At 37.5% G+C, this 19,863-nt stretch overlaps 1 protein-coding gene across 24 annotated transcripts in view; it reads left to right on the top strand.

Annotated features, from left to right (window-relative positions):
- LOC139357469 (endogenous retrovirus group K member 6 Env polyprotein-like) overlaps positions 1–19,863 on the top strand; it is a 340,316-nt gene that overhangs the window by 22,749 nt on the left and 297,704 nt on the right. For 6 of the 24 annotated variants that reach the window (XM_071074831.1, XM_071074832.1, XM_071074836.1 and 3 more), the window contains exon 3: positions 1,500–1,546. The exons of the other annotated variants lie outside the window; for them this stretch is intronic. The gene's annotated coding sequence lies outside the window, so the exon portion shown is untranslated. The remainder of the gene's footprint in view (positions 1–1,499; positions 1,547–19,863) is intronic. 24 annotated transcript variants of the gene reach the window in all.

The following is a 19,863-nucleotide window of genomic DNA, read 5'->3' as shown; positions in this document are numbered from 1 at the left end:
TGTCCATCAACAGATGAATGGATAAATAAAATATGGTATTTATACACAATGGAGTATGATTTAACCATAAAAAGAAGGAGATCCTGTCATTTGCAACAACATGGATGGAACTGAAGTTTATTATGGTGTGTGAAATAAGCCAGGCACGAAAGAAAACATCACATGTTCTCATTTATTTCTGGAATCTAAAAATCAAAGCAATTGAACTCATGGGGATAGAGAGTATATTGATGGTTACCAGAGTCTGGGAAGGGCAGTGGGGAAGTGGGAAAAGGTAGATATGGTTAATGGGTACAAAAAATGTTAGAAAGAGTGAATAAGACCTAGTATTTGATAGCAAAACAGGGTGGCTATAGTTAAAATAATTTAATTGTACATTCAAAAATAACTAAAAGAATATACTTAGATTATTTTTAACAAAAATAGTAAATGCTTGAGGGAATGGTTACCCCATTTTCCATGCTGTGATTATTATGCATTACATGCCTTTACCAAACCATCTCATGTACCCAATACATACAGATACCTACTATGTACCCATAAAAAATTATAAAAATAGTCATCTGACTCCATTGTCCTTGATACTATGAGTTCCCTGAGTCATTGCATGGCTAGGGCATTCCCATACAAGGTAATCCATTCTAGTTAATCACCAGTAAAAGTTTTTATAATTGCACCAATAGAGCATCCCAGAGTCAATTAGCTTTCCACTTACCACAGCAGATGGTAGAGCTCCAGAATTCTCCTTTGGGGCTGGCTTATTCTATGATCATTCCGGGCACTGGTGCCATTAAATGAGATTCACTAGGAAACATTCAAATGGAAAACTGTGTGTAGAAATTGTATCAGAAAGTGGCCTCTATATTCTACCTTGGGGTTTGCTTATTCTATGATCACTCCAGGCACCAACTCCATTAAGTGAGATTCACTAGGAAACAGTCAAATGGAAAACTGTGTGTAGAAAGTGTATTAGAAAGTGGCCTCTATAACACCTATGAAGAAAGGAACAATGCAAGATTGGTCAGAAGGATAAATTGAAATATAATGAAGTAATGATTAACTAATAATGATGATGGAATGATAATAGAATGAAACAATATTGAGGGATAATGAAGATACTAGCTGATCTCATGTAGAGTTCAGAAGCTGGGAAGGCTCTTTAGACCTGTCCCACATCGAGGTAGCTATGCCTTTAGCTCCCCCCAGTGACTTGGTTAATGGGCTGCCTCGTTGGTAGGCATCAGCTTTGATAGGGCATCTTTTGGCTGAAAACACCTTTCTGGGTGTTTTCAAATCCACAAGCTGTCAGCAGGCAATATTCCTGACAATTGGGCAATAAATGCCTCCACTCTAAAGGTGGGATCTATGTACCTACTATATGGTTATTTATACCATTAATAGATGAGGCTTAAGAAGCCTTAGGAAATTTAACTTTTCAAATGCTTTTTACCTAGAACATGGTAGCAATGAAATTTAAAAACATGTTTTCTCTCCTTAAGGATTAGACCCCGACCTAGACTGGGATTGCCTCCTTTTCTCTCAAATGGTAAGATTTTTTCCCCTCTTATATAGTGAATCTTTTATGGTAAGGTACTGATTTTTCCCAAGGTTCTCTAATTCTTGATGTTCTGAACCACTTTTTATGTCTGTATAACACATGCTCCTACTTTAGGAGAGCACCACAGTAACAATCCAAGTCTTCCAAGAGTTGCAGCAAAAGTTATTTCATCATTATTATTCCTCCAATTAGCTCATGTATCATATTTAATAGTATTGCATACTTGTCTGTACCTACCCTTCTAGAAAGGATTTCTGCTTTTTCATAGAAGTATAGGTACGGGCAAGTAAGCAATACCTATTTTATCATTCTGTATGTAACTGGTAAATCAAGTAATGACTCTTTTAAGTTCTAGTACTTTATTTACCTTGACCATCTTATATCAATTTAGGACTATAGCTGGGGGTTCAAATCAAAATTCTGACACTATCCATCCATATAACATTGAGAAAATTCTGTAAAATATTTGATCCCCAGTTCACCTATTTATGAAATGGAACCCACCTATGCAATGATGCTAATCTAAGAATAATAAGAGATAATGCGTGTGAAATTCCTTCATAACAATAAAGATTATATGAATGAAAAATTTTATCACAAATACTAAAAGTGTCTCATACTCTATGCAGGGATATTTCTGGAATCTTTTTTAATGTTTCTTGTCTATCTGTACCAGTCGCTTACCATTTTGTTGTATATTTATTTTTCACAAGCCTATATTTTATGCCCTCACCTATGTGGTAATTAACTTAAGGGTTGAGCTTTGTCAAGTTTATATTCCCCTGTATTTCCCTCTGGATGCAGTCACAGTGCGGTATTCATGGCAGATACTCAATAAAAATCTTTAGTTCTTTAGAGCTGTCCCACTTACTTTTAGGAACCACATCCATTTGAGGCTTTTATTAATTTTTTGCAAATATGGAAAGTTATCATTTCTATCTTCCTTCAAATTGTGCTTCATCTGATCTTGTTTTCATCTGTTAAATGCTCTTAGTCTTTACATAATTTTTTTGTGGAATTGTCATGTATTTCTTCCTAATAGTTTTCAATTTATCGAACTCTGATCCTCAATGGACTAGAGTAGGGGAGAAGAAAAAATTAAGAAAAACTTAAGTGGTTGTAAGTCACAAGTAATATCGACTGAGAAGGAACAGAGAGATTTTTCTTTGCCTTTCAAAATTGACTCAAATTTACTTTTGATGTCATTTTCAGCAGGAAATTGATTATAAACTCAGCTTTCTTGAGAGATCATTTACTTCTTTTCATCCTTTGTGCTTTCCAAGGAAATGCAATAGGTGGGTGGAAATTGCTAAACCTGAGGGGCTTTCTTGAGTGGAAGTATGAGCCTAGTAAAGAAGGTTCTGCATTCCTGAAACTATCTAGTGCCTTAAAGATTGTATCTTTTTGAATGGAGTGTATTTAATCTTGGAATTTGAAAGTGCTGCAGAAGAGCCACTTTCTAAATACACTGCCATAGCATGAGCATGGCCCAACCGAATGCACATGTGATCTAAGGTGAATGAAGTGAAACTTAGGAAAAGATTTATAAGAAAAAAAATTATACTTGAAGCAATAAGTCTAGGTCAGCTGAAATGGCATTTGGGTTTGCACCAGATGGTCTCTAAAATGGACAGCAGTTCTCATTCTTTTCCCTACCACTCTCATTTTCCTAAAATATACTTTTATTTATGGAAAAGTTAGGAGGAGGCATAACACAGTAACTCAAAGGAAGACAAGCACTCCTAAGCAAGACAACACTAGTAAGTATACTCGAGCATCATTCTTCCTAGAAACTGAAGTCACTTCCTTTGGATGTTTGTCACCATCGTCATTGAAAATTTGTTCTCTGACCCCGGAGCAACACATCCAGAACAGAATCAGACAATATAGATATACTTATGTAGTTAAGAATAAATGATTTAAGTTTGCCTCTTTTTAAAATAGAGCTTGTGACATTCAATTATCCTTTTACCTGGCTGTTGCCAAAAAGATTGAAGCAAATATTGATGAAGAACCTAAACGTAGATTGATGTAGGAAAAATAGCACTTATGTCTGCTGGTCAGGTGACCTCATTCTAGTCCTAGACTGGCATTAATTAGTATGGTATATATTCTAGTATCAGCTTTAGCTAAGACACTTTCCTTCCCTCCCAGACATAAAATAATAGAGGTTATAAAATAATGACTGGGAACTAGAGGTCTTGTTGAGAACTTCAAAATTTCTCTGGGTAATGAACTCATTTGAGAATATGATACATTTTCTAAAACTACATGAGTGAACAAAATTTTGCTTTTAAATGTAAGAGCTGATGTGCCTGTGCCCTGAAAAAAAAGTGAAAGAGAGAATGCTTCCCTTTAGCCCAATCTAGTTAAGAATACAAAACAGGTACAATTTAAATGACTTGAGGAGTATGTAAAGTTGCAGTCAGGCCATGTAAATTTATAAAGAAACAATGGCAAAGAAGCCAGCGCATCTCCATTATTCTAAAGCACTGAGACATGTATCTATACACACACACACACACACACACACACACACCCACACATATAATGAATACATGTGTATAAATATGGGTGTGTATATATATACACACAGTTACGTATGTTATACACATAATGTGCATTTATGTACTTACACTGTGCAGAAAAAAATATGTGAGTTGTGTGATTTAGCCATTAGGCTACCACTCTATAATCTTTGAAAAAGAACCTAGGTATGAGGTAATTAATGCCCACTGAGACAGGGCCTGACTAATACTCACTGGAGTTAGAAAATGGGTTGAGAAACAGCATTATGGTGCAGAAGTAACAAAACTAGGTTTTCTGAGCCTATATTAGAACATGTCATTGCAGTCGAGATTTACCCATATTTTATTGTGTATTCTCAAATAGTACCTTATAGGGCATTGATATTCATACATATGATTTGTAAAAGTGCTTTACTTTTTGAAGGAGTGGCCAGCTTTTCCAAATATGTCCTGTGGGGAGCATACCTGCTTTCCAGTGTGTGTGAACCTGCTGCTTCAGTTGTGGTGGCATCTGTGTCTCTTATTCTCTTTGTCACTGTAGTTCAATAATGCCTTGGCTCCACAATGGGGCTTCTGAATTAATGCTTTTTATGGATTCTGTTGGGTTTGACAAACAGAGAGAGAAAGTTTTCAACAACAACAACAACAACAAAAATCTGCAAAGGAAGCTCCAGTCACTCAAAGTGGCAGTAGATAGTCATTAAGCATGACAAGAAATGCATTTTTATGTTATATTTAGGACATTTGTGAATGCTGAGAGGTTCTTCTATGTTTTATCCTCTGAGCAATGTCACTGCATTGCCATGAATGTTGTATCTATCTATCTATCTATACAATATTCTTTATATAGGCATGTATACATATAATCTCTATATCTTCTTTTCTCTCTTGTTCGAATAGTGGGTTTATAGATTCTTTATTCTGACTGGAATCATTTAGAGAATGATCTGTGGTTTGCAATGAGTGTTAATCTCTGCCTACTTGGTCCAAGGTTATCTTGAATATAATGCACTGGTTAATAGTTGGCACTGGAATAAGATGATGTATTTTCATACACCTCTGCCACTCTTTATCCAGGTATATCATCATGGGAAGTTGAGTTTTCTCATCTATAATTATTTAAATCTGAGCTTCCTCATCTACAAAATAGACATAATAATAGTAGCTCCATCAATAGGTTTTTGGGGCAATCAAATACAATAATCAAATAAAAGTGCTTAACAGGTGGCACCAAGATGGCCGAATGGGAACAGCTCCAGCCTCCAGCTCCTAGCATGAGCGACACAAAAGACGGGTGATTTCTGCATTTCCAACCGAGGTACTGGGTTCATCTCACTGGGGTGTGTCGGACAGTGGGTACATGACAGTGGGTGCAGCCCAACGAGTGAGAGCCAAAGTAGGGCAAGGCATCGCCTCACCCGGGAAGCACAAAGAGGAAGGGAATTCCTTTTCCTAGCCAAGGGAAACCGTGACACACAACACCTGGATAATTGGGTCACTCCCACCCTAATACTGCACTTACTAAGGGTCTTAGCAAACGGCACACCAGGAGATTATATCCCATGCCTGACTGGGAGGGTCCCACGCCCACGAAGCCTCCCTCATTGCTAGCAGAGCAGTCTGAGATCTAACTGCAAGGCGGCAGCGAGGCTGGGAGAGAGGCGCCTGCCATTGCTGAGGCTTAAGTAGGTAAACAGAGTGACCAGGAAGCTCGAAATGGGTGGAGTACACCGCAGCTCAAGGAGGCCTGCCTGCCTCTGTAGACTCCACCTCTGGGAACAGGGCATAGCCAAACAAAAGGCAGTAGAAACCTCTGCAGATCTAAATGTCCCCGTCTGACAGCTTTGAAGAGAGTAGTGGTTCTCCCAGCACGGAGTTTGAGATCTGAGAACGGACAGACTGTTTGCTCAAGTGGGTCCCTGACCCTTGAGTAGCCTAACTTGGAGACATCCTCCACTAGGGGGAGACTGATATCTCACACCTCACAGGGCCGGGTACACCTCTGAGATGAAGCTTCCAGAGGAACAATCAGACAGCAACATTCACTGTTCAGCAATATTCACTCTTCTGCAGCCTCTGCTGCTGATACCCAGGCAAACAGGGTCTGGAGTGGACCTCAAGCAAATTCCAACAGACCTGCAGCTGAGGGTCCTATTATAAGGAAAACTAACAAACAGAAAGGACATCCACACCAAAACCCCATCTGTATGTCACCATCATCAAAGACCAAAGGTAGATAAAACCACAAAGATGGGGAAAAAGCAGTGCAGAAAAGCTGAAAATTCTAAAAATCAGAGGACCTCTCCCCCTCCAAAGGAACACAGCTCCTCGCCAGCAGTGGAACAAAGCTGCATGGAGAATGACTTTGACAAGTTGAGAGGAGAAGGCTTCAGACGATCAAACTGCTTCGAGCTAAAGGAGGAACTACGAACCCAGCACAAAGAAACTCAAAACTTTGAAAAAAGATTTGACGAATGACTAACTAGAATAACCAATGTAGAGAAGTCCTTAAATGATCTGATAGAGATGAAAACCATAACACGAGAACTACGTGACAAATGCACAAGCTTCAGTAACCAACTCGATCACCTGGAAGAAAGGGTATCAGTGATTGAAGGTCAAATGAATGAAATGAAGTGAGAAGAGTTGTTTAGAGAAAAAAGAGTAGAAAAGAAATGAACAAAGCCTCCAAGAAATATGGGACTATGTGAGAAGACCAAATCTACATCTGATTGGTGTCCCTGAAGGTGACAGGGAGAATGGAACCAAGTTGGAAAACGCTCTGCAGGATATTATCCAGGAGAATTTCCCCAACCTAGCAAGGCAGGCCAACATTCAAATTCAAGAAATACAGAGAAAGCATTCCCCTTGAAAACTGGCACAAGACAGGGATGCCCTCTCTCACCACTCCTATTCAACATAGTGTTGAAAGTTCTATTCAGGGCAATCAGGCAAGAGAAAGAAATAAAGGGTATGCAATTAGGAAAATAAGAAGTCAAATTATCCCTGTTTGCAGATGACATGATTGTATATTTAGAAAACCCCATCATCTCAGCCTAAAATCTCCTTAAGCTAATAGCAACTTCAGCAAAGTCTCAGGATACAAAATCAATGTGCAAAAATCACAAACATTCTTATACACCAATAACAGACAAACAGAGAGCCAAATCACTCCCGTTCACCATTGCTTCAAAGAGAATAAAACACCTAGGGATCCAACTTACAAGGGATGTGAAGGACCTCTTCAAGGAGAACTACAAACCACTGCTCAATGAAATGAAAGAGGACACAAACAAATGGAAGAACATACCATGCTCATGGATAGGAAGAATCAATATCATGAAAATGGCCATACTGCCCAAGGTAATTTATAGATTCAGTGCCATCCCCATCAAGCTACAAATGACTTTCTTCACAGAATTGGAAAAAACTACTTTAAAGTTCATATGGAACCAAAAAAGACCCCACATTGCCAAACAATCCTAAGCCAAAAGAACAAAGCTGGAGACATCATGCTACTTGTCTTCGAACTATACTACAAGGCTACAGTAACCAAAACAGCATGGTACTGGTACCAAAACAGAGATATAGACCAATGGAACAGAACAGAGGCCTCAGAAATAATACCACACATCTACAACCATCTGATCTTTGACAAACCTCAGAAAAACAAGAAATGGCGAAAGGATTCCCTATATAATAAATGGTGCTGGGAAAACTAGCTAGCCATATGTAGAAAGTTGAAACTGGATCCCTTTCTTACACCTTATACAAAAATTAATTCAAGATGGATTAGCGACTTAAATGTTAGACATAAAAACCCTAGAAGAAAACCTAGGCAATACCATTCAGGACATAGGCGTGGGCAAGGACGTCATGTCTAAAACACCAAAAGCAATGGCAACAAAAGCCAAAATTGACAAATGGGATGTAATTAAACTAAAGAGCTTCTGTACAGCAAAAGAAACTACCATCAGAGTGAACAGGCAACCTACAGAATGGGAGAAAATTTTTGCAATCTACTCATCTGACAAATGGCTAATAGTCAGAATCGATAAATAACTCAAACAAATTTACAAGAAAAAAAGAATCCCATCAAAAAGTGGGCAAAGGATATGAACAGACATTTCCAAAGGAAGACATTTTTGCAGCCAACAGACACATGAAAAGATGCTCATTATCACTAGCCATCAGAGAAATGCAAATCAAAACCACAATGAGATACCATCTCACACCAGTTAGAATGGCAATCGTTAAAAAATCAGGAAACAACAGGTGCTGGAGAGGATGTGGAGAAATAAGAACACTTTTACCCTATTGGTGGGATTTTAAACGATTTCATCGATTGTGGAAGACAGTGTGGCGATTCCTCAAAGATCTAGAACTAGAAATACCATTTGACCCAGCCATCCCATTACTGGGTGTATACCCAAAGGATTATAAATCATGCTGCTACAAAGACGCATGCACACATATGTTTATTGTGGCACTATTCACAATAGCAAAGACTTGGAACCAACCCAGATGTCCATCAATGACAGACTGGATTAAGAAAATATGGCACATGTTTACCATGGAATACTATGCAGCCATAAAAAAGGATGAGTTCATGTCCTTTGTAGGGCCATGGATGCAGCTGGAAACCATAATTCTCAGCAAACTATTGCAAGAACAGAAAACCAAACACCACATGTTCTCACTCATAGGTGGGAACTGAACAATGAGAACACTTGGACACAGGAAAGGGAACATCACACACTGGGGCCTGTTGTGGGGTCGGGGGAGGGGAAGGGATAGCATTAGGAGATATACCTAATGTAAATGATGAGTTAATGGGTGTGGCACACCAACATGGCACATGTACACATATGTAACAAACCTGCATGTTGTGCACTTGTACCGTAGAACATAAAGTATAATAATAAAAAAAAGAAAATCATTTTGAGAAAAAAAAAAGTTTAAGAAAACCTAAGAAAAAGAAAGTGCTTAACATAGTACATGACATATTGTAAGATCTAAATAATGTTATCCATTTTTATTATGTGGGTTTAGTTCATCTTATTTTGGAATTGGCTTTAACTTCAACTGTTATGCTATATATATCAGCATGTAAAAGCACGCAGAACCTTCTTAGAGTAGCAATTTTAAGTCTATGCTCTGTTACTGTGTGTCAATAGTATTGCCTTTCTATATGAGAGACCTATATATCGATATAAACTAATACATAGAAGACCAGAGTCAAAAGTCTAACTTTGACAAATATTGGTCTTCATCAAGTGTAAAATGGAATTTTATTTGCCCTTGACTACAAAAAACCCTAAGCATCACAGAAACATTCACATAACCAGAAGAAATATACACGTATGTGCACATAGAAATATACACATGCATGCATGCAAACGTACACATACCCACACATATATACACAATAGCATGTCTCCACGTTTCAGGTATAGCATGGTAGAGAAAAATAAATGATGACTCTCCATTTCTTCACTAAGTGTTGAGCCTCCTCAGTCCTTTCTTGTGAGTGTACTTTATCACTGTCTTTCCTCCCTTCTTTTCTATGTCCCCTACTCCTCACCCCAGCCATAATCTCGATATGGGCTTCAATATTATTTTAAAAAAATTAATTTGGGATACTGAAATAGTTATTCTGGATAGCATGTTAGTTTTGTGGAACTTTTTTTTTTTTGAGTTGGTGTCTCACAGTGTCACCCAGGCTGGAGTTTAGTGGCATGATCTCGGCTTACTGCAACCTCTGCCTCCCAGGTTCAGGTGATTCTTCTGCCTCAACCTCCTGAGTAGCTGGGACTACAGGTGCACGCCACCTCCCCTGAGTACTTTTTCGTATTTTAGTAGAGACAGGGTTTCACCATGTGTGTTGGCCAGGCTAGTCGCAAACTCCTGAGCTCAGGCAATCCACCTGCCTTGGTCTCCCAAAGTGCTGGGATTATAGGCATGGGCCAATGTGCCCGGCCGGAACTTTTATATAATTGCTTTTTGTGACTTTTCGTGTTTATTATTGAGTAGGTTGTTTCTTTTAATTTCTTTCCATTATTTTCTTCACCCCACCTAGTTTTGTGCAATATGGCAAAAAGACCATGAATTTTCCCAGGAGAAAGTAACTTTTGGTTTTCTAATCAAACAAGTTGACATGTGATGAGTTCAGCTTCACTGTTGGTAAGAGATGCCCAATCTACTTAGAAATTAGTATCAGGATGAGATCTCTGCTAGTGGAGGATAGAGTGACTCTATTTAGTTTAAGCACCTGAAAGCCTCCATTTTTCAAGAGCACCTAATACAAGGACATGCATATATCTGTGTTATCTACGTTTAACAACACGGAAAGGCTGAAGAAACATAAAAGCATAAAACCTGATTGCTGAAAGTGGCCTAAGAAATGATAATCTGAAAGATTTTACCCGGGTTTCACTCATTGTCTCTGTCTGCAAGTGAGTGGTCTACATTAATTGTGTGTATATGTATGTGGAATGGGGTGAAAGAGAGAGGTACCTTGCAGACTCATAGTGAAGTTGTTCAGAGAAATGTCTATTTGAGATTAGCTGTTTGTTTGCTTGTTGGTTGATTTGTTTTCATTTTCCTCAATTGGTTAAAGCCTATATGCTCTGAGCATCTCTTTTTTGATAGAATTTTATTATTTCTTTAAGTATTTTCTCTGAATGTTATTTTAATTTTCACAATGCATGCTTCAATTTCACTTATAACATCCAGAGCTATGCTCTAAGCACATGCTATGCAGTGAGTCTTCCCTATATCTAGTTCTTTCATTAAAAAACACATTTTAGGTAAAGGAAGGACTTAGAGGAAGCCTATATTTTGGAAATTAAGTTCCACATGTAAATGGATTATCTGCACTGATTCCTTATCATACTCTGCAACTTACAAAAAGTTAAAGACTACTGGCCAAATTCATGTGGGATTTTTGACACTAGTACTGCCCTTGTTACATCCCTACCCCTGATTTTTAGCAGGATATCTTATGATATTTTAACAGAATGTAGTTTGGAATTTGATGTCCAGGAAAAAAATCTTGCCATGAATGAAAATTAAGTACACTTATAGTTTTGAATTAGAAGTCAAAAGAAACAACTGCAAAGAATAAAGGGTTAATAGAAAAAGGTGCCCAACAGTTGACTAAATCATATGAAAAATCAGTAATAGAAATTATTTTGAAGAAAAATTTTCCCATCATAACTGACACCCACCTCTCTGTATATCCTCAGGAAGGGTCGGCTCCAACAAGATTGAGAAGTCCATGAGGAAAGATATATTATCTCTTTTTGTTTTGTTCTTCTCTGTTTTAACTTTCTCTCTTTCTCCCCAAGGCATATAATACAGTAAGATCTAAATAAATACATTTCAACATCACTCCAATAATACTAATTTCTTAGTTCTTAGAGATTTCAATATTCAAATGAACAATTCTTTCAAAGTCTCAGCCTCTCATTTTCTTGACCTCTTCTCACCCAGCATTCTCGCATTTTCCTCAGCTCAGAAACCCATTCCACTGTTTTTTTCCAACGACTGCTCATTTGCAATATCCCAATGTCAAGTATTCCACTGAGCCTCAGCTGAATCTTTCTAATACATTATTTCTAATATGATAACTTCATTAGGTGTTTTTACTTGTTGGAGTCTGCACTCTATTGCTCATCTGATGTTTGAACTGTTTCTCCTCTAAGTTCACATCCCTTCATGCATAGCTGTAGATTCTATCCTTCCTCTAAACCATTGACTATCATACTCTCACTTCCTTTCCCTCTTCTTCCTTTGACCACTTAGCTGACAAAACCCCAGCTCTGGTTATATCAAATTCTCTGCTTCTTCTTTTTCCACATTTGCTCAGATGTATGTGAGTGAAGAAAAACAACAAGGCTGACTGATCTCACTTTAAATTAGTGGCCACCAACACTAAGTGCGTTTTCAGTGCTGCTTAACAATCCTACTACATTCCTTATTTCACCCACTCTTTCATTTTCCCAATGACCATTTCCCACCTTTGACTCTCTGCTCAATCCCACCTCTATCTTCATTATCTGCTGATAGCAGTGTTCACTCTTTCACTAGAAAATAAACACAATCGGGTGAAAATGACTGTGTGTTCCCACAGTCTAATTGTTTACTATATTTGCACCTGCATTCTAATTCTGTGCTGTTCTTCTTTTTACCATGGAGGAACTATCCTTTCTGGCCTCTTAAAGAATATGTTTTCAGCAATTCTCCGCTCTATCCTACACTATCAACATATCCTGCTAATTTCATAAAGTATATCATTTCTCTATTAATATAAATATGCTTTATATTTCCTATATGGAAAATAGTAAAACAAATACAATAAAAACCTTATTGAACTTCACATATCTCTCCAACTACTACCTTTCTTCTTTCCTCCTTTTTAAAGCAAAGCTCATTAAAACAGCTTGTTACGTTTGCTTTTTCTATTTCTCTCATCTCTTTTACAACCACTTCAATCAGACTGTGACTGTGTCTCTACCAGTCCAATGAAACATTGCTTGTCAAGATTACCAATAGTCTCTACTTGGCTAAATGCAATGGCTCATTTTTAATTGTATTACTTTCCCATCAGCAGTATTTGATACAGTTGATTATTCTCTCTTTGAACTTGTGTGTGTGTGTGTGTGTGTGTGTGTGCATGTGTGTGTTTTCTTCTTGTTGTTTGCTTCTGGGACAGTATTTGCTCCTGGTTTTCGTCTTACTCATATTTGGCCAATACACCACACTCTTCCTTGTCCCAAGGTGATGATATCATAGAGTGTATACAGGCTGTAGACCCTCATTTTTTTCCACCCTAGCCTTCTCCCCTGAACTCTAGACATAGAAATATAACCAATAACCTAGCATTTCTACTGGAGTGTCTAATAATAATGAAAGTTAACAATATTTTCTACAAAATCAATAATTGCTTGCTGTGCTTACTGTGTCCTAGGCAATTTGTTTGTGTGCGTGTGTGTGTTTGTGTGTGTGTGTGCATTTTATATGCATCTGTGTAAATATATGTATATATATTCACTCTATATATTCACTTTATATATATATTGTATCTTTCAACAAATCTATGAGATAATATTTTATCAGCACTTACTGTAAGTATCAATATATCAACATGGCTTATAACAATCAACATTTATTTCCTGCTCATGTTAAATGTTGATAGTTGTATGTTAGTTGTGTCTGTGATATGGGAAAACACTATAAATCACATGGAAAGGATAGTGTATCATGTTTCTATTGTTGCCATAACAAATTACCACAAACTTAATTACTTAAGCAATACAAATTTATTATTGACAATGTTGAATTTTAACTGAACCCTGTACTCCTGGAACACAGTGAAGGCTAATCAAGGTTAATCCTTCCTTCCTCTTTGGTGTTTTGGGAAAGGATTTACTGCAAAGAGCCCCTCTTTTCATAGACTAAGACTTAGGAATGCCGTCATTGTTTATGTATGACAAGGCCAGCCATATAGTCTCCAAATTTCCATTCTTTACCTCTTCATGATTAGGTGAACTGTTCCCACTAATAAATTAGAACAAAATTATTTCTAACTGAAGTTTGGTTAAGATTTATTCCATCCCCCAGGTCCTTGAACTTTAACCAGCACTTAGCCTCTTCTGAAAGGTCCCTCTAAGAATATGCTGACCTCAGGGTAAAACATTGTCTGGGCCGGGCATGGTGGCTCACGCCTGTAATCCCAGCACTTTGGGAGGCCAAGGTGGGTGGATCATGAGGTCAGGAGTTGGAGACTAGCCTGATCAACATGGTGAAACCCTGTCTCTACTAAAAATACAAAAAAATTAGCTGGGCCTGGTGGTGCGCGCCTGTATTCCCAGCTACTTAGGAGGCTGAGGCAGGAGAATTGCTTGAATTGGGGAGGTGGAGATTGCAGTGAGCCGAGATGGCACCACGGCACTCCAGCCTGGGCAACAGAGTGAGACTCTGTCTCAAAAAGAAAAAAACAAATTTTCTCTGATCTACTATCCTATCAGGCCCAAACTTTTCATCCCACTTCTATACATTGAAGTCTTTTAGCATTATTTACTCCTCCCAATAAAAGAAAAGCTGTTTTGCTTAATTCTTGAGAGGCTTAAAGAGTTTATAATCAGTATTCTGTCTATCACAATAGTTTCCGCTATTACAATAGTTCTCTTCCGTTTCTTGCAGTAATCCTTTTAAATAAAGTCTCCCCTAAGTCTGAATTTGTTTTTAATTTGACAGCATTTTACAGTTCTAGAAAATGGATCTCACTGGGCAAAAATCAATGTGTTATCAAGACTGTGTTCCTTTTGGGGCTCTAGAGGAGAAACCATGTCTTTGCTTTTTCTAACTTTTAGAGACCATTTGCATTCCTGGCTCATTCCTCCCTTTCACAACCTTTAAAACCAGCAATGTTGGGCTGAGTCTTTTTCATTGTACGATCTCCCTGACGCTCCTATTTAGCCTCTCTTTTCCACTTTTAAGGACTCTTTTGACTAAAATGGGTCTACTTAGATAATCCAGGGCAATCTCCCTATTTTAAAGTCAGATCATTAGCAACATATATTCCATATACAACTTTCATGTTCCTTTTGCCATATAATGTCATATATTCACAGGTTCTGGGAATTAAAAGATGGACATCTTTGAGGGCCATTATTTTGCTACTATAAGTGATGTAGATGATAGTATCAACTCCCTTGCCATACTCTTTATGAGAATATATTTCCACTTTCCATTATCAGCCTGGGCATGTGACTTGCTTGGCGAATGAAATGTGAGAAAATACATGGGGCAAAGAAGAAGAGAACAAAATAGAGAAACAGTGTGACCCACAGCCACTGAAAACTAATGTAAGAAGGAAATAAGTGCTGCTTCACTGAGATTTTGGGAATATTTATAGCAAACATGATGAATACAGGAGCAGGAAGGGAGTGACTTTTGGGTCATAATAATGCAATCTAAAAGTCTCTCTTTTTAACTACAAATACACAATTGTAAACACAAAATATCTAAAACCCCTCTTATCCGGCTTCCAAGATGACTCTCAGTAATTCTCACTTTATGCTATTCATTCACTCATGTAGTACTGCCCAGCACAAATAAAAAGGCTGACCTGTATAACCAATTAATAAGTTGCAGTAATGACGGTGTGTGACTTCTGAGCCTGGATCATAAAAATCATTACAGATGTTTCCTTTTGTGGAACTTGCTCTAGAGGAAGCCATCTGTCATGCCATAAAGATACTCAAGAACCCCAGTGGTGAAGTCCATGTATGAGAATGAAGGCCTCCTGCCAACAGTCAATACCAATTTACTAGTTATGCAATTTCAACATCTTGGAAGTGGATTATCCAGCTACAGCCAAGTGTTGAGATGAAGGCAGCATTTCAGTTCAAAAAGTTTACTTTTTATATTCTACACCACAGTGAATGGACCCTAATCAATGGAAGGCAGGTTGGACAGCACAATAAATGCATGGTGAAAATAGCAGGGAATGCATCTCGACTTGAAGGCAGCCTGCTGAGTCATTATGCACAGCATTCCACTCATTCTGAAGATCATCAATCTTAAACCAGCCCATGCTAGAGATCTGCAGGTGATGATGATGGAAAACTCCAGGCTCAATAATGACTTCAGGGATGAGGATGTAGCAAGCGTTTGAGTAGAGGAACTTCTGGGTGTGAGGGATTATGTGTCCCATAATGGATATGACTTAGAACATTAAACAACAGAATATTCAACACACTTGAAGAAAAACCCCAAGAGCTTTCTGTATATAAAAAAATTTAACAGGGAAAAAGTGATCTTAAAAGGGATTAAGAGTGAAACCAACTTGTTAGTCTCCCAGAATCAATGTTCACTATAATTTAGCATTTTTAAAAGTTTAAAGTATATTTTAAATATGCTGAATAAATGAATACATGAGGGTCTTCACTTTCTGTTTGTCATGCATTAAACATTTTTCTTGAACATAAAAAAGGAAAGGAGGGGAGAAAATGAATCCTAGCGAGAAAAAGGAAGGAAAACAGTGAAATTTTTTTTTCCACTAAATTAGGTATCGCCCTTTTCCTCTTAATCTATCAAAGAGAACAGCTTCTATATCTGTTTAGCTTCAGCCCAAAGCACTCCTTGCTCTTCCTCAGTGGAGCCTGCATCTTCAGGTCAGCAATTCATCCTATTAAGTAATATTTCCATTAATATTTCATCAGAAAGTTGGTTGCTTTTCTCATTTGTCTTGTCCATATTCAATTACAGTAGTTATTATTATTTTATGGGAAGATGCTTGTAACTTTTCAATCCACCTTGAATTTTTCTCCTGTAAAGCTAAAATATTTTATGGGATTTCCATAGACACCATGGACAGCAGGGATTGAAATTCTGTCCCCTTATTCTCTTTCCCATTTTTGAGGTCCAGATCATTTTCACCTGTATTGACAGGAGTTGTTAGAAAAGGAGATGCCAGAGATGGCTGGTGGTAATGTTTTCATTTCTGTTTGCCAATCTGATACAAAATAAAGCATTCAGGAACTGAACTAAATTGTCAAACTTCCCACATACACATTGACCAGCTGAAATATTAAAAAGTTATTATTAGGAAAAAAATATGTAAAACACAGTAAATTAAACACACACTGACCTTATTACTTGAGGTTTCCTCACAAGTTTATAAAAGTACTACTCATAATAAATACGGAAAAAAATCTAAGAAATCAAATGCCTATTTATTCAGATGACAAAGATGAAGTAATTTGTCCAACATGACACAATTAGATCAAGAGTATAAATTGTTTATATAACTTGTTTTCCTTATATGTATTCTTTCATTCTATAATGCTTTAAAAAAGATGATCAGTTCAACTTTTCACTTACATTTTTGTTCATAGGCATATTTCTTTTGATCTTGCTACTGGATGTTACTTGTTACATATGTTGGCAAGGTTTGTTTTTTGGTGTTTTTGTTGTATATGCCCCTCCATTTGAACTGCATAATTTCCTCTCATCTCATTAAATATTAGCACTATTTACAGAAAAGGCACTAAGCATTATCAATTCCATGATGAGCAAATGAAAGTGGGCTCTAACAAAGCAAGTTTTCACAATGTGTCATAACACTGATGGTTTTTGGGTATTTTTTATAAATTAGCATAGGTTATTTTTTAATGTCCTCAATAATTTTGAAGCTTACAGATTGATATAGAAAGCCATGGCCACATCTATGAACATCAGGTATCTGTAACTGTGGTATCAGAAGGGATGCCTTTTATAGTACTAGTGTGGACCCTCGAGTACTGATACAGCCTGTAAGCCATAGAAAAGGTTTTGACTTTCTTAAGAAACATTTTTTCCTCTCCTGTAGGGGTGCCTTGACCTCTGAACTTAAGGTGCATCTTTCAGGCAAACTAGGGTGACATTGGGGAACCACCCTCACTCTTATCCTTAATTTATGTATTTCCTTTGCACTGTTTTTTACTTTGCAGTAAACTAAAGTCAAAGCACCATTGAACTGATTCTAAATTATCATTCTTATTGACTTGGGAATATAGATAAGATTTCATGATCTAGCTAACACATTAGAATCTTTACTTTTTCTTTCAGAAAATGTAGACAATGGAATCAATTTGTATTCTAGCATATGAATTCTTCTCACATTCAATGATATTTCACATGGAATATTGTTTTTTTTTTTTTCAATGTGAGGCATTGCAAGTTTAGATCCTTAAGAGGTTAAGGTGCTGCAAGTACTCAGCATATAGATGACAGGAGTCAGAATTGTAAGGAAGGCTGAGGCAGCTACCAGTGTCTTACATCCATAAGAAGGAATAGGAGTGAGAGGGAGATCGGTGTATGGCAATCTCAAAGAGGAATAAAGGAAGGCCTAGCAAACACCCCTAGAGAAATACATAAAACGTAATACCCTCAAACATAAGTGTAGTGACCATTCAACCTCAAGGCTTGCTTCAGTGGCATCCCAAGGCCTGGAAAATGCTTTGGAGAGGCACACCAATCTGGAGGCCAATAGAGGTTGGCATTTTTATGTTTTGGTTACTAATGAAATCTGTCCAGGCTAATAGGAAAGGCAAAAACAAACACTCTGGACAGCTTTTTAAAATCAAGATTAGTTGTCCTGCTAAATACAGAGAAAAAAATAAATTAGAGCTTATTTCCCCTGAATGGTTAGCTTCTGAAAAGAAATGGATGGGGACAGAAATAACTCAACAGGGATTGTTTATTTTTATAATGCTTGCGAGAAAAACAAAATGGAAGGGAAAAAACAGAGAGTGGATGTAAGCAACAGGACTTTGAATTTCTATCAGGGTCTATGTTTTATACCTATTTATTTATAGGTAGCCTGGGTGGGATCATAGCAGAATACAGCCTCAGATGGAATATAAATTACAACAAGATTTAATTTCTTCCTCCCTCAAGAGTGTGAAGTTTTGTTTTGGAAAATTAGCAATTGCAGGATTCCCATTAACTAGACCTGCAGCTACTACTGGTTTACATTCTAAAAAGTTTCTTTCTACAAACATTTGGGAAGTATAGTATTTACTGTGTGCCAGGCACTGTGCTAGGTACACACCTTTAGGACTTCACTAAACAGAGGTGAATCAACACATTGTTTGGAGAATATTCCCTATTTCACATTGTGTCTTCTGGCAAATATTCAGAATGCTACTATAGCAAACGTCATTTTCTGAAATGGAAGTAGTCTTTCTTATGTCAGGCTCTATGTTAGGCACGTTTGATTTGTAACATTAACTAATGACAACACTCCTATTTGGGTACCATTGTCTCGTTTTATACATGAGGAAAAAGAATCTGAAAGAGGTTGACACCCAAAGCAGCCACAATGATAGGTAAAAAAAGTCTATACTGAGATCCATATCTATCTGGTTCCAAAGTCTGTGACCTTTTCTACCACATCATATTATCTTTGATTAAACTGTGGATATAGTCTATAGAGAGGAAAGAATGATTTTCCTTCTGAAAAAATGAGCCTTAGCTTGGTGCAACTGGCAAATAAACAGTTATCACATAATCTCAGTGGATTTCAATTTCCCGGAACAAGAGCACTCGAACCCATCTTGTTACTAATCCAGAAGGGTTAAAAGATGATTCTGGGTGTGTGTACATGGAAGTAACAGCAGCATGCAGACCTTTAAAGCATGGTAACTTAAAAGAGTCAACAAATAATGGTTGAGATCAGTTCTCTGTGGAAGTAACCTCCACTCCACTCCACTCCACTAAGCAGTGAAAGTATTGCTGGGTTTAGACACCAAACACATGCCAGTTAAATGACTACACTTAGGAGAATTTGAATGTATACCATTAGTAAATCTAAAACCACACTACAGACATTTAGTACAACTTACTATGAAAAAGAAAAAATGTATCTAGAAAAGCTGAACACAACAGCAAAAATGTTTTGAAAGATAATAGGGCTGTTTGTAATATTCTAATTCTCATTTGTAATGGTGTGGAATTTGTTTGAAATGTCCGGTGCTTTGAAATTAGGCATGACCATCTTTCTTTCTTTAGCAAATGCAATATGAGAGGAAGCTTTGTCTTTCATTTCCAAGGCTAAGCAGTTAAGAGTTAGTGTACAATTTGCCCTCCCTCCTTTCCCCTGGAGCAATAATTGGTGAGATTCCTGATGGTGAAGGCCCTCATCAGGCTGAAACCCTGAGCCAGCACGAGCACTAGCTCAACACGGACATGTGGTATGTGTGATAAATAAACCTATGTCGCTTTAAC

The sequence above is a fragment of the Macaca nemestrina genome, chromosome 12 (assembly GCF_043159975.1).
Source record: "Macaca nemestrina isolate mMacNem1 chromosome 12, mMacNem.hap1, whole genome shotgun sequence".
Classification (NCBI taxonomy): domain Eukaryota; kingdom Metazoa; phylum Chordata; class Mammalia; order Primates; family Cercopithecidae; genus Macaca; species Macaca nemestrina.
This window is presented reverse-complemented; position numbering and strand designations above follow the sequence as displayed.